Source organism: Myotis lucifugus, unplaced genomic scaffold (genome assembly GCF_000147115.1).
Source record: "Myotis lucifugus unplaced genomic scaffold, Myoluc2.0 scaffold_161, whole genome shotgun sequence".
Lineage (NCBI taxonomy): Eukaryota > Metazoa > Chordata > Mammalia > Chiroptera > Vespertilionidae > Myotis > Myotis lucifugus.
Genome location: NW_005871209.1, coordinates 696,370 through 709,295, shown reverse-complemented (window position 1 = coordinate 709,295; position 12,926 = coordinate 696,370). Strand labels below are relative to the sequence as shown.

Below are 12,926 nucleotides of genomic sequence, written 5' to 3'. Positions count from 1 at the left end.
AAAATAAAAAAAAAAAATAAATATTTTTTTCTGCGAGGGAGGGGGTGTCGAGGGAGGGATGTAGAAGAAGAGACCCTAAAGAGGAGAAGGCAGTTAGGAGAATGGGCAAGGTTTCAAGGGCTTTGATGGGGAGCGCAAGCCATGGGCAAGGGTGGCCCCCGTGCCGGTTGGAGCACTTACCACACCTTTGTCCTGGCTAAGGGGCCACCAGACCTCGAGGGGAGTTGGGGAAGCGGCTGGGAAAGGGCAAACGCAGGGCCCCCAGGGCGGCCTCCGGAATTTCTGCGTCTGCTCCCCACGCTCAGAACTTGCCTCCCCCGCCCCTTTCTCTCCACCCCCTCACCTCCGGGCTAAAACGCGCGGGCGCCTTTAAGAGCGAGCTTTGGTTACCCCGGGGGCGGGAACCCCGGCAGATCGCGAGGCGGCGGCTCCCAGCCGACGCTCCCCACTTTCTGCTCCAGCCCCGGCCACCGCCGCCTGCCAGCCGCTACCTCCTCCTCTTCCTCCTCCTCCTCCTCCCCTGCCGGGAGCGCGGCTCTCCGCGGCGGGGAGAGAAGTGCTATGTCAGGAAAGTTCCGGGCGGCGCTGGCGGGGCCGCGCTCCCTGCGCGCTGTGGGCGCCCGCGCGCAGCCCTTTGTACGAGGTGAGGCTCGGATCCTCGGACCCTCGGACCCGGGACCGCAGCGGCGGGGGGGAGCCCCGGATCCGCCGCGTTGGGGAGGGGGTGCGGGCGGGCGGGCGGGCGGAGTGGGTGGCGATGAAGGAGGCTGGTGAGACCGAAGTTGTGCGGAGGAAGCTGGGTTTTCGGGGAGATATTTGCGGCTGGACTTGGTTGCAGCCGCCAGCGCCGCACGGCGGGGCCCGGCCGGGACTCGGTTTCCCCGGGCGCCCCCGGCGCGGCCTCCCGACGCCCCCGGCCCCGTCCCCTGCCGCCCGAGCGTCGGGCCTTCCAGGAAAGGGGGGTGCAGGGAGGCTCCCAGAGCCCGATTGCCCCGCAGGCTCGATCCCCGGAGCTGAGCGCGGGGAGTGAGGCGGGGATGGAACCCTCGTGAACTTTTACGCTGCGGCGCATCGCTCTCTGGGGGTGAAAGTGCCCTCGTTTGCCCGGGTGGGGAGGCTCCTTGCGAGCCCCGGCAGTTCCCAGGGTGTCCTCTTGCATGTGGGTGAGCTCGGGCGCTGGGTGTCTTTTCTGTCTTGGTTGGTTTTCTGCATCGCCTGATTTTCTCGTCCTCCCTCCTCCGCCCCTTTTAGCTTTTGGTATATATATATATATATATATATATATATATATATATATATATATATATAATTTTTTTTTAAAGGAAAAATAATCCTGTAGGCTCAGGGTGCTTAAAAAGAAAGAAAGAAAGAAAACACCCAACAATACATCTTTATGAAATCTACCCCCCAGGGCTGACCCGAATTTTCAAAGTGATCCTTTAGTTTAGTCCCTGATTGAGTAATTGAGTAGTTAGACTTGGTCTCCACACTTAGACATACAGGTAGCCCTGTAGAAGATAGGCAGTTTTTGTTTTTTAATCAGCGAGGTAAGATGAGTTTTTAACCATATCTTTTTAAAAGAGATTTTCTCTTTACTTGTTGATTTTCATGGTCTTAGATTAGAAGGCTCCAACTAATTTTAGGAGTACTGTTTCTAAGAATCATACATAAAACCTGATGTTTCTTGTATAATCTGACATTGCTTCTGACAGTTTTTACCCTGGGATGAGGTATATAATACATGTAATTAGTTGGTGAAATCTAATATGTAAGTGCATTTATTATGCAAATGGGTAAGTTTCTCCCCCCCCCCCCCCATGTGTCCTGTGGGTGACTGGAGCCCATTTTCTCACAAATGTCTATTCCTGGTTCTGTCTTCTTCACTTATATTGTGTATGCCTGATGTCCGGTACAAATCAAAGGTTCTGATGAAAAGTTCCTGCATTTTGTGAAGTGTTTGTTGTATAGCCCAAGTTTTAGTGACATAATTGATTACATCATCCAGATTATTTTGAAAAATAAGAATAGAATGTGGGGACTTGTTTAAAGAAAAGAGTATCATGAAGTATTTAATCGAGTACTTAATCAAGATGAGCATTTATGCTCTACATATAATTTTGTGTGTGAATGCATACTACCAACATAGACAGGGAATATTGTGGGTAACATCTTGTTTGCAGTGGAGAAGTTTTGAAAGATAATTATTCCAGAATAACCATTAATATTATAGCATTTTATTTGGGATATAGATTTTCATAACGGAGCACAGTTTTGACACTCTGCTGTCAAATATACCAGAACTGAAACTTTATGAAAATAACTCACAATCTCAAGCATTTTCTGAAAAATTTCAGCAAACTGAACATTCTTATTAAAAAATTTGCTTTGGAAAAGTCACATACTTAAAACCCCAGTTGCAGTTATCATTTTACTTTAAGTTTGCTAGACTCCAGGCAAGTAAGTATTGTATTTAATAAGAATTTGGGTTTCTAAGGTAGATGTGATTTAGTTCCCAGAATTTATTGATTGATATGAGTGCCTTGAGATTTTGTATATGGTTTATTTGATTTGAGATGATTGCCTTGCAAATGATTCTTTTTGAAACTAAATGTATATATATATCACAATATGTATTCTAAAATCCCTAGCTATATCTGTCTAATATATATAATAAATAATATATTTATTATGGATAATATATATAAAATATATAACAGAATCTATAATATATACTATAATATATATAAAATATATAACAACATCTATAATAATAAAAGCATAATATGCTAATTAGACCAGACAGCCGAATGACCTTCTGGACATCCTTCCGGACAACCTTCCGGACGAAGCCAGGGCTGCGAGGGCCAAGGCAGCCACCGCAGCTGCGAGCCCCTTGTACAAATTTTGTGCATTAGGCCTCTATTATAATAATAAAAATATATAACGGGAAACTCTTCAGGGACTTGATAATACACATGCACTGAGAACAGCAGGTCTAAAAGATCAGAAGCTAAAAATAGAGCTTGTCATTTCTTCAGCATCTTCATCAATATCAGTTAAAAATATTATGTTTTCCAATATGTTCTTGTTCTTGCACAAAGCTTGGACCAGGTAGCCATGTGCCAACAATGCTAATCACATACTTATTGAAATGGATTGAATTATCCCATCAGTGAATGATTGAATCGGGCCTTTCTTAACCTTCAGTAGAAGAATCCTTAGGTAAAATTTAGCTTGTCAATGTAGTTTTCTTCTTTTAACACTTCAGAAATCACCTTCAGGTCATTCCCTATTGGTCTGGGCTTAGAGAATAGACCTCAAAGACATGCAAACCTTAGAAACATTTTGATATTCCAATTTGCGAAATGATATCCTAATTAGTTGATTTGAAAGAGGTACCCATTAATGCTTGGAAAAATAATACCTATATTAAAATTTTAAGAAGTTTGGATGAGCATAGAAGGAGAAATTTAATGTTACATGGAAATACAGGGTCAAGAGAGGAGTTTTTGCCTGGAGGGTGTTAGGTAGGAAATTTGAAGTTGTGGGAAAATTGAGTGTGTTTGTAAGTGATAGAGCAGTGAGAGTAGAGATTGGAAGATTGAAGATAAGGGAGGGATAACAGAATTCGTATCTCAAATATTTATTTTGGTAATTTTGAATGTCCACAATTTCTTTGCTATTGTCCCATAAAGAGGTGGAGACTAATTATCTTCCTTTTTCCTAGGGACTGAACTTAGTGATTTACTTCTAAAGAATAGAATGTGGTAGAAGGGACGCTATGTAATTTACATGGTAAGGTTAGAAAACAAGAAATAGCTTTTTTCTGGCTCTCTCTTCTGACTTTAGCTATTGAAACCCATTACCATGCTCTGAGGGAGCCCATCCCACATGGAGAGGACACTTGTAGGTATTCCCACTGAGACTGAACTAACAGCCAGCATCAACTGCAAGACATCTGAATGTGTAAAACATCTCAAGTGTGTGAGATGACTCAGCCACCTCTTACTGAGTAGGAACCATCTAGTGAATGTTCAACCTCAGAATTATGAGTTGTTAATAATAATAAATAACTTGTTGTATTCCACTAAGATAGGAGAGGTTTATTGTGTAGCAATAGATAGCTAGAACATTTTTTGAGTACTCACTATGTACCTGGCACTCTATTAAAGACTGAGCATATAAAGATGTTCAATGTCAGATGTTTTCTCTGTCCTGAAAGAGGTTTAAATCTAATTTAAAAAATTAATTGCAGAATCCTATAATATATTTACAATTTCTACAATAAACTTGCTCAGTGGATGAGAAAAACAAACAAACCTATAATACAGGCTCCAATCACTACAATTCAAACTTTGAGATATTTCTTACCGCATTCTACGTCTGAATCTGCTATATTTCAGCATATGTATGAAAATTAGAAATGAAATAATTTTTAGATTTATTTTTGCTTTCATTTGCTAAGTATTTAGCAGAAATGTGTGTATATTTGCAACAAATGCCAGTTACTTAATGCATGTAGCAATTTTTTGGAAGCTATGACATGTATATATTTATGGTGATTTCTTTGTTGTTTACTTGAAATAGTAACATGCTTCCCAGAGTTTATGTTGGGTCTCTTGGTCTCAAAAAATAACATGTGAAATGCTTTTACTCTGAGCCTGAGATCACAGACTTGCAGAACTGATGGGATCTTGGTCAATTATAGTTTCAGGTTTCCTGGGAATTTTCTGTTTAAGGTCAGATGTGGCCCGAATTTGAACTGGATAATCCACGAAATAGGTACTTTTGCAACCACAGAACATGGAGAACATTCCAAATAATTTGCAGTGTGGGCAGCCCAACATGGTTTAGTGTTTAGTTGGCTTGAGGCAGTGTGCCATGCTTGTAAAAAATGGTTTCTGAAGCTGACAGACAGCAAGCTGTTTCTGTCTTAGAGTTTGACACATAGGATAAAGTGCCGTTTAGTTTCTATGCCAGTAAGTATGGACAAGATTGGTAAAAGTAATTTGTTTCCATTCTGTCTATATGACAGAAGATTCAGAAAATTCAAGCATGAAACTCTAGCTTAATATACTGGGAAAGGTCATTCATGTTCATTAAAAATATAGTCAAGAGTTGGAAAGTTGGATTTATTATAGTTTTCAGGTCTTGGGCAAGAGTGTATGTATATTTACAGGAGGATAATCTAGTGCTCACCTATTGAAATGAATAATACACTGCTATTTTCAGTGTTTCCCAGGCCCAATTTAGATTAAAAAACATCCCCAGCCAGATACTCTATCAATCACCTGGCATACATGTTAGTCGATTCTTAGATAATTTTCAGTTGAAACCATTATGTGTCATTATAGTCATAAGGTTTACATGCCTTTTGAGGTTTTGAGCAAAGCTGCTTAACTATTTTTCTCTCAATTGGCTTAGCCAAATTTATCTCTATCACTAGAACATTTGAAAAATATTGTAGGCAATTTTTTTTTTAATGTGAACACTTATAAGGATTTGCCTTGGGGAGGTGTTACAAAAAAAGAATTGATTCTTTATTCTAGCTGTTATCTTCTGAAGGGAGCTGCTGTCACCTCTTCCTATTTTTTTTTTTAAACAACAAAAATAAATGTATGGGTAATAGAGAAAGAACATTTATAGGCATTTAAAAGATGCTTGATGTTTGGGTCTGAATAAGGGTTTCAACTGGAAGTTATGTAGGATTCAGTTAACATCTATGCCAGGTGTTGGGATAGTATATGGTTGAGGGTGTCTGCTGCAGGTTTTTGTTTGTTTGTTTTTTAATCTAAGTTACTCCTGGAAGGATGTAGATTCAAAGGGAGTTGATGTGGAAAGGGGCAGTTCCAGGCATAGCATCCATTGCCTTCCAGAGGGGAAAATGCTTACCTAATAAAATTACTTCTAATAAAATTTATTCTTTTAATCATTTTAGCTTACTTTTCCCCATTTCCTCCAGTCTGTTTTCCTGCTCTATTTTGATTACCTTTTCCCAGTCTGTGATGCCTTTTAAAGTTTCTCATTATCCGGCACTAGCAGAAAGTCTGTTCTTTAATTTTTTTCAGCTCATTCCCACCTTTTCCTTCTTTAAACATTCTCTCTTCTCTTGAATTTTCGAGTTCTTTAATATATTATGAGTTTTGGATTTGTTTCCCTTATTTTCCATGATAGGCTTTGGGTAAATTTGCTTCTATTTAAAGGTATAATGATGTTGGGAACTTGTCATTTTTGTATCCATATTTCATGTATAATTGCTATTGTAAGGTTTCAAATCTTTATTATTTTGCTATATTAAATATTTGTTCTTATCATGGAAGTAACACATGTTTAGTATAGAAAATTTAGACAAGCAAAAAAACCAAAACAAAAACAACAAAGAGGAACAAAAGGAGAATTATACCCAGAGGTAATTATTGTTAACATTTTGGTGTATATTTTTTAGATACATATAGAGAAATCCTATCTAATTGCAAATTAACCATCACTCTGTCACAAAGATGGCAGCTCCCATAGCCACAAGATAGCGGTTCCCAGTCCTCTCAGCCCTGCCGGAGTCCCCCAGTGGGGGGGATGGGGTGGCGGTGGTGGTGGCCACTGAGAGCGGGCAGCATGGGCGGCCTGGCGGAATGCTTGTTTTGTCGCCATGGTGACAAGGCTGAGGGGGGGGGGGTGTGTGTGCTATGCCCAACCGCAGATGGGCTTCTGGGCCACAGAGAGCCTCTGGGCAGCTACTGGCGCATGGATTTGTATGCAGGGCTACTAGTACTATAATATTTTAATTTCTAAAAATGACATTGTATTATATCTATTTCTAATTTTCATAAAAAGATGAATCACATTTCATATAAAAATTTTAATATAACATATTTACCTTTAACTATATAACAAAATGATCTTCTGTAACATTTTGAATACTGAATGGTATTTTATGGATGTATCATAATTTATTGGGAATATGCCAACATAACATCAGACAGATTTTCCTTTTTTCCCCTCTCCTCTATAACGGCAAGTATCTTACAGTTCAGTTTTTATACACATCTATGGTTATTCCCTTTGAATAAAGCCCTAGAAGTAGAATTTTTGAGTAGTGATAAAAGGCATTGATGTTTTGTATTGACTTCAGGGCAGTTCATTATGCTTAATACAAAACCTACACACTTGCCCTAGCTCAGTGGTTCTCAACCTTCTGGCCCTTTAAATACAGTTCCTCATGTTGTGACCCAACCATAAAATTATTTTCGTTGCTACTTCATAACTGTAATGTTGCTACTGTTATGAATCGTAATGTAAATATCTGATATGCAGGATGGTCTTAGGCGACCCCTGTGAAAGGGTTGTTCGACCGCCAAAGGGATCGCGACCCACAGGTTGAGAACCGCTGTCCTAGCTGGTTTAACTCAGTGGTAGAGCCTCAGCCTGCAGTCTGAAGGGTCCCGGGTTCTATTCCAGTCAGGGGCACATGCCTGGGTTGTGGGCTTGATCCCCAGTGGGGGGTGTGCAGGAGGCAGCTGATTGGTGATTCTTTCTCATCATTGATGTTTCTATATCTCTCCCCCTTCCTCTCTGAATTCAATAAAAATACATTTTTTTTAAAAAAACCTACACACTTAATCAATAGTCTTCTTTAATTACCTTCTGTAGTTGGTGGGTCAGTATAATATGAAAGATTTGAGTTAGATAGGATTTGAACCCAGACATGACTGACTAGGGCAGTGATGGTGAACCTATGACACATGTGTCAGAGGTGACACGCGAACTCATTTTTTTGGTTGATTTTTCTTTGTTAAATGGCATTTAAATATATAAAATAAATATCAAAAATATAAGTCTTTGTTTTACTATGGTTGCAAATATCAAAAAATTTCTATATGTGACACGGCACCAGAGTTAAGTTAGGGTTTTTCAAAATGCTGACACACCGAGCTCAAAAGGTTCGCCATCACTGGACTAGGGCTTCATCCAACTGAAGTACCCTAAATATTGACAAAGACTCAGCTGTAAGGTTCTGCCTCTGCACCTGTTCATTCATGCCCAGTCATAGGTGTAAATCTACTTCCACCTAAACAGGTACAGCAGGTGATAGTAAGCCCTGAGGATGTTCTTCCCTTTTCACTTTCAGTCTCCTTACTGTGCTGCCATCTGACCTCCTGCCCACATGTGCTGACACTGATGCATACACAATTGCTGTATAGTCATAGCTAAGATTTAAAAATATTCTGTTTCTGCCCTTTGCTGCCAACTCCTGAACTCTTAACATTTAGAAAAAATATTGCTTAAATATTTTGAGGTTTTGTGATTTTTTTTTATTATTATTATAAGCTGGTCACTTCCCTCAGAACTTCATGGTAATTTTTTCAGGCCTAGATGAAGGCAAATTTCTTCAGAGGGGGAAAACATTTTGTTTCTGCTACTAGTTTGGTTGCTCTACTGACCTGGGCACATTTTAAATAAAATTTGTGCTTGACATTTTTTTTTGGCTTGTTTTCTTAATCTCAGAGCTACTTTATTATTATACATTTTGGGAGGGAAATTCTTTTTCTTTTTGGCACAAAGGAATTTATTTCTTGTTCACCTTTAATAGCAAATGTGGCCCTTTAATGTCCTGGTTGCTGTAGGGTTCTTCTGACAAATATTATAATTCTGTAATCCTAACTCAAATGATTTACATTTAACTATACTAAAGAAACTACTTTGTTTCTGAGATTACAAAAATAAGATACTTTTGTTATTCAGGTTAATGTGCATACCTTAGCTAACCACTCTAGGGTGTTTGAAGAGAAAAAGCAGACATGTATGTGTCAAGATAGGATGGCAAATGCTTACTTTTCTTTTCCCCTTTTAATTCTGATTTTATAATTTACCAATTTCCTCTGTTTGGGTTGAAATCTCTGTTTGGGTATTGGTATTAGCACTCTCTCCTCGTAAGCCCTAAGCATCATCTTGTTTACACTCATTTAGTATTTGGCTTATGTTTTGCTCTTTAGTGAGTTAGTGCAGGCATCTTATTTTAAAGCATTCAGTTACATATGTTTTTCTTTCTTCAGATTTCTGTGCTTTGCCTTTAAAATGGTAGTAGGGAAAGTAAAAACCACCCATGGGCTTCATTGCCCAGATTTATACTCTCAAAAGTAAGTTAAAAGATGGCAAACTGCAGGGCTCTTCTGGGTAGGTTCATTTTTGAGAAGGAGGAATTCTGTGCTTTTTTTCAAATGGTTACATATTGGTAAACATCTTAAGAAACTTTTAGTTTTTTCCTTTTATCATTGTAACATATTCAACTTCTTTCCTTTAACCCTACATGATTTTGATATATGGTTTAGGCTGAGTTGTGATGATCAGTTAAAATAGAAAGAGTTTAAGAACTTTAGCATTTACAGCTCTCAGTACTTAGTTACTGTAGATTAGCTATAAAAACTTAGGTACAGTGGTAAAATGAATCCAAATTAAAAAAAGACTAACTTGATTACTTCTGGATAATTATTTTATTTAGTAGGTGATAATTATACATGTTATAAAATTAAGCCTTTACTATTTTCTGTGCTCTTTTTAGGAAATAGTTTTTCTTTTGCATTCTGAGTTTTAAAGCCATTTTTCATCTTGATCTTTTCCCCATTTCTGAAGGTTCAAAGTGAATATTGCAGGTTTTCTTTAAAACATTTCTTTGCTAAAAAAACAAACAAACAGAAAACCACATTTCTTTGCTAAGGCATGATTTTTTGTGTGGGGAGGCAGGGTGACTATTGGGAAGTGATCTATGTAGTACTTTGAATGGCAATTGTGTAACCCTTTTACTAGAATGAGTCTTCCCCATTGTTGTATGCCCTGCAAACTTGATTGAAAATTAAAATTTAGAAATAATACAAATGGAAATAAGGTTGGCTTTTAGGAGACAATCATTTTTATGTATGAACTCTTCTCAGTAACAGGATTTAGTAGAAACATTTTCTTGAATTTAAAATTATTTATCAACAATTTCATTATAGAAGATTTTCTTCAAGACCACATACATTTTGGAAAATTTTACTTATTTTTGCAATGAAAGATTCCTGCTTCTTGTCATTATGAGTTTATTTTACCTCTTACTTCCTATAATTTACTACTCCTACATTTTCCCCACGAAAAAAAACAAAACAAAACACAACAAAAATACAAAATAAACTGTAACTTCACGACAAAAATATATTAGCTTTTAGCCTGGTACTTTAAGACTCATTTGAGTGGATAATGTACAGTTACTAAACATAGATTTAGAGAATATTGCGAGAAAATATGGACACATATATGTGAGGAATTATGTTTCCTTTGTTTTCTATTCTTGGAGCATCCTGAATTTTTCTTCACAGCACACACAACATGGTGTATACCAATGGTTATTTTATGTCCCTAGATATGTTTATGTACGTTTAGTATGAGTTGGGTTTTTTAAAAATATATTTTATTGATTTTTTACAGAGAGGAAGGGAGAGGGACAGAGAGTTAGAAACATCTATGAGAAAGAAACATCGATCAGCTGCCTTCTGCACACTCCCTACTGGGATGTGCCCGCAACCAAGGTACATGCCCTTGACCGGAATCGAACCTGGGACCCTTGAGTCCGCAGGCTGACACTCTATCCACTGAGCCAAACCGGTTAGGGCTGAGTTGGGGTTTTTCAGAGAAATAAAGCTGATAGGAGATATATATGAGTTTTTATAAGGAATTGGCTCACATGTTTATGGAGGGTGAAAAGTCCCATGACTTGCCATCTGCAAGCTGGAGACCCAGGAAAGCCTAGGGTGTATTTCTGAGAACTAGAGGGCTGGTGGTGTAAGTACAGGTCGAGGGTAGCTGGGTTTGTTCCAGCTCAAAGCGCGAATTCTCCTTTCCTCCATCTTTTTGTTTTATTCAGGCCTTCAACAGATTAGATGATGTCCATCCACATCTGAGAGGGCAGTCTGCTTTACTCGGTCTTCCAATTCAAATGCCAATCTCATCCAAAACACCCTCACAAGCACACTCAGAAATAATGTTTAATCCAAGTGCTCTGTATTCCAGTCACATCAACATGTGAAGTTAACCATCACAATGAGTATCTCCGGTAGAGCTGTGAGTTACATAAGATCAGGAGATATATCTGTTTTGTTCTTCATTGTATGCCTTGCTCAGTCAGAAGCTGGCTTAGAGCAGGTGCTTAATAACTATTAAGGGAAGGAAAGAAATAAATAGAACTGAGTGTATAAGTCAAGTTTAAAAGTTTATGTCGAAGATTTAGATAATATCCATTGATAGTATGGTTGAAGACTGAGGATCACAGCAAAATATGCAAGTGCCATCCGTTGGCACATGATTACTGTTGACCTTTTCTCTGTCGTATCTGGTGGCCATTTTGAATACTAAAATAAAGTCTAGTTCATAAGTTTTTGGACTCTTAAGTATTTTAAATATGACCTTTAGATTTTTCAGAGTCTTTCCAAGTTAACCAGAATTATCCTGACCATGGCAGTGAATCAAGGTCAAAACTGATTTGCCATTATTTCTGAGGATGAGTCAATGCTGCTCTTCAATCGTATTTTGAAATGCTATAGCAAGAGCAGAAAGATCTTTAACTCTTTGCTGCTTCTCTTACATTATTTTTTAGCTTTTCACTCATGAGAACATTTGGTACAGTAGTTCCTCCTTACCTGCAGGAGATATGTTCCAAGACCCCCAATGGACGCCTGAAACTACAGGTAGTTCTGAGCCCTATATGTACTACGTTTTTTTCTAAACATTCGTAACTGATAAAGTTTAATAAATTAGGCACAGTAAGATATTAACAACAATAACTAATAATAACAACAATGATAACAATATACTGTAAGAAAAGTTATATGAATTGCCAGGGCTGACCGGCAGACCCTGAACGACAGATGAATGATTACTCTGACACATTTCTGTGAAAGAGGCTAAGGGACTCCTTGGCTTCACCACCAAGTAGCCCTGTTTGCCTGCCGCCTTTGGCTTTTATTGTAACAACAGCTTGAACTAAAATTAACTATTAGATACTATCAGCAGGGTAAGCATCCTTGAGGAAACACATGTGTCCTGTAAGCAAGGACGTTTTGAAGTCTAAACATAAAGATTCTAGTAAAATACCCGGGGGATCGGACTTGTTTGGAAAAGTCAAGGTAGGGGCTGCCTCAGAGCCCCTCAGAGGCCCCTGACCTTTCGGAGAATCCTCCTTATAGACCTTCCAACCAAGTCCTGTGCTTCCCCACAATGAATGTGGCCTCTGCTCGCCCCTCTCAAAATACCTTACTGTACTAACTCACTTTTTCACTTAAAGGTAACACTTTATGGCTTCTCTTTGGCATTGCCAGCATCACTACTCTTGTGTGCTTTGTGGTCATTTTCAAGTAAAATAAGGGTTATTTGAACATGAACACCGAGAGACCACAACAAATGATTTGACAACTGAGATGGCTACTAAGTGACTAATAGGCAGGTAGCACATACAGCGAGGATATGCTGGACAAAGGGATGATTCATGTCCTGGGAAGGATGGAGCAGGAGAGTGTGCGATTTCATCACATTACACGGAACAGTGTGCAATGTAAAATCACAGTGCGGAATCTTGAATTATTTATTTCTGGGATATTCCATTTAATGTTTTTAGGGGGAAATTGTGTATAATTGAAACTGTAGAAAGCAAAACTGTGGATAAGAAAGGACTACTGTAATTCCATATATCTCTTATGTTTATTGGAATTTGCTATGTAATGAGTTATATTTACATGTGACAGGGCCAAGGATTTTAGCATCTTTATTATTATTTACTTTTATTGATTTGAGAGAGAGAAGAGAGAGAGAGAAGCATCAATTTGTTGTTCCACTTATTTATGCATTCATTGGTGCTTCTTGTGTGTGGGTGAACTGCAACTTGGCGTATCGGGACGACGCTC

General features: G+C 38.8%; 1 protein-coding gene across 1 annotated transcript in view; it reads left to right on the top strand.

The window, feature by feature from the left end:
• The first annotated feature begins 463 nt into the window (after positions 1–463).
• GPR63 (G protein-coupled receptor 63) overlaps positions 464–12,926 on the top strand; it is a 37,586-nt gene continuing 25,123 nt past the window's right edge. The window contains exon 1 of the mRNA XM_023759761.1: positions 464–643. The gene's annotated coding sequence lies outside the window, so the exon portion shown is untranslated. The remainder of the gene's footprint in view (positions 644–12,926) is intronic.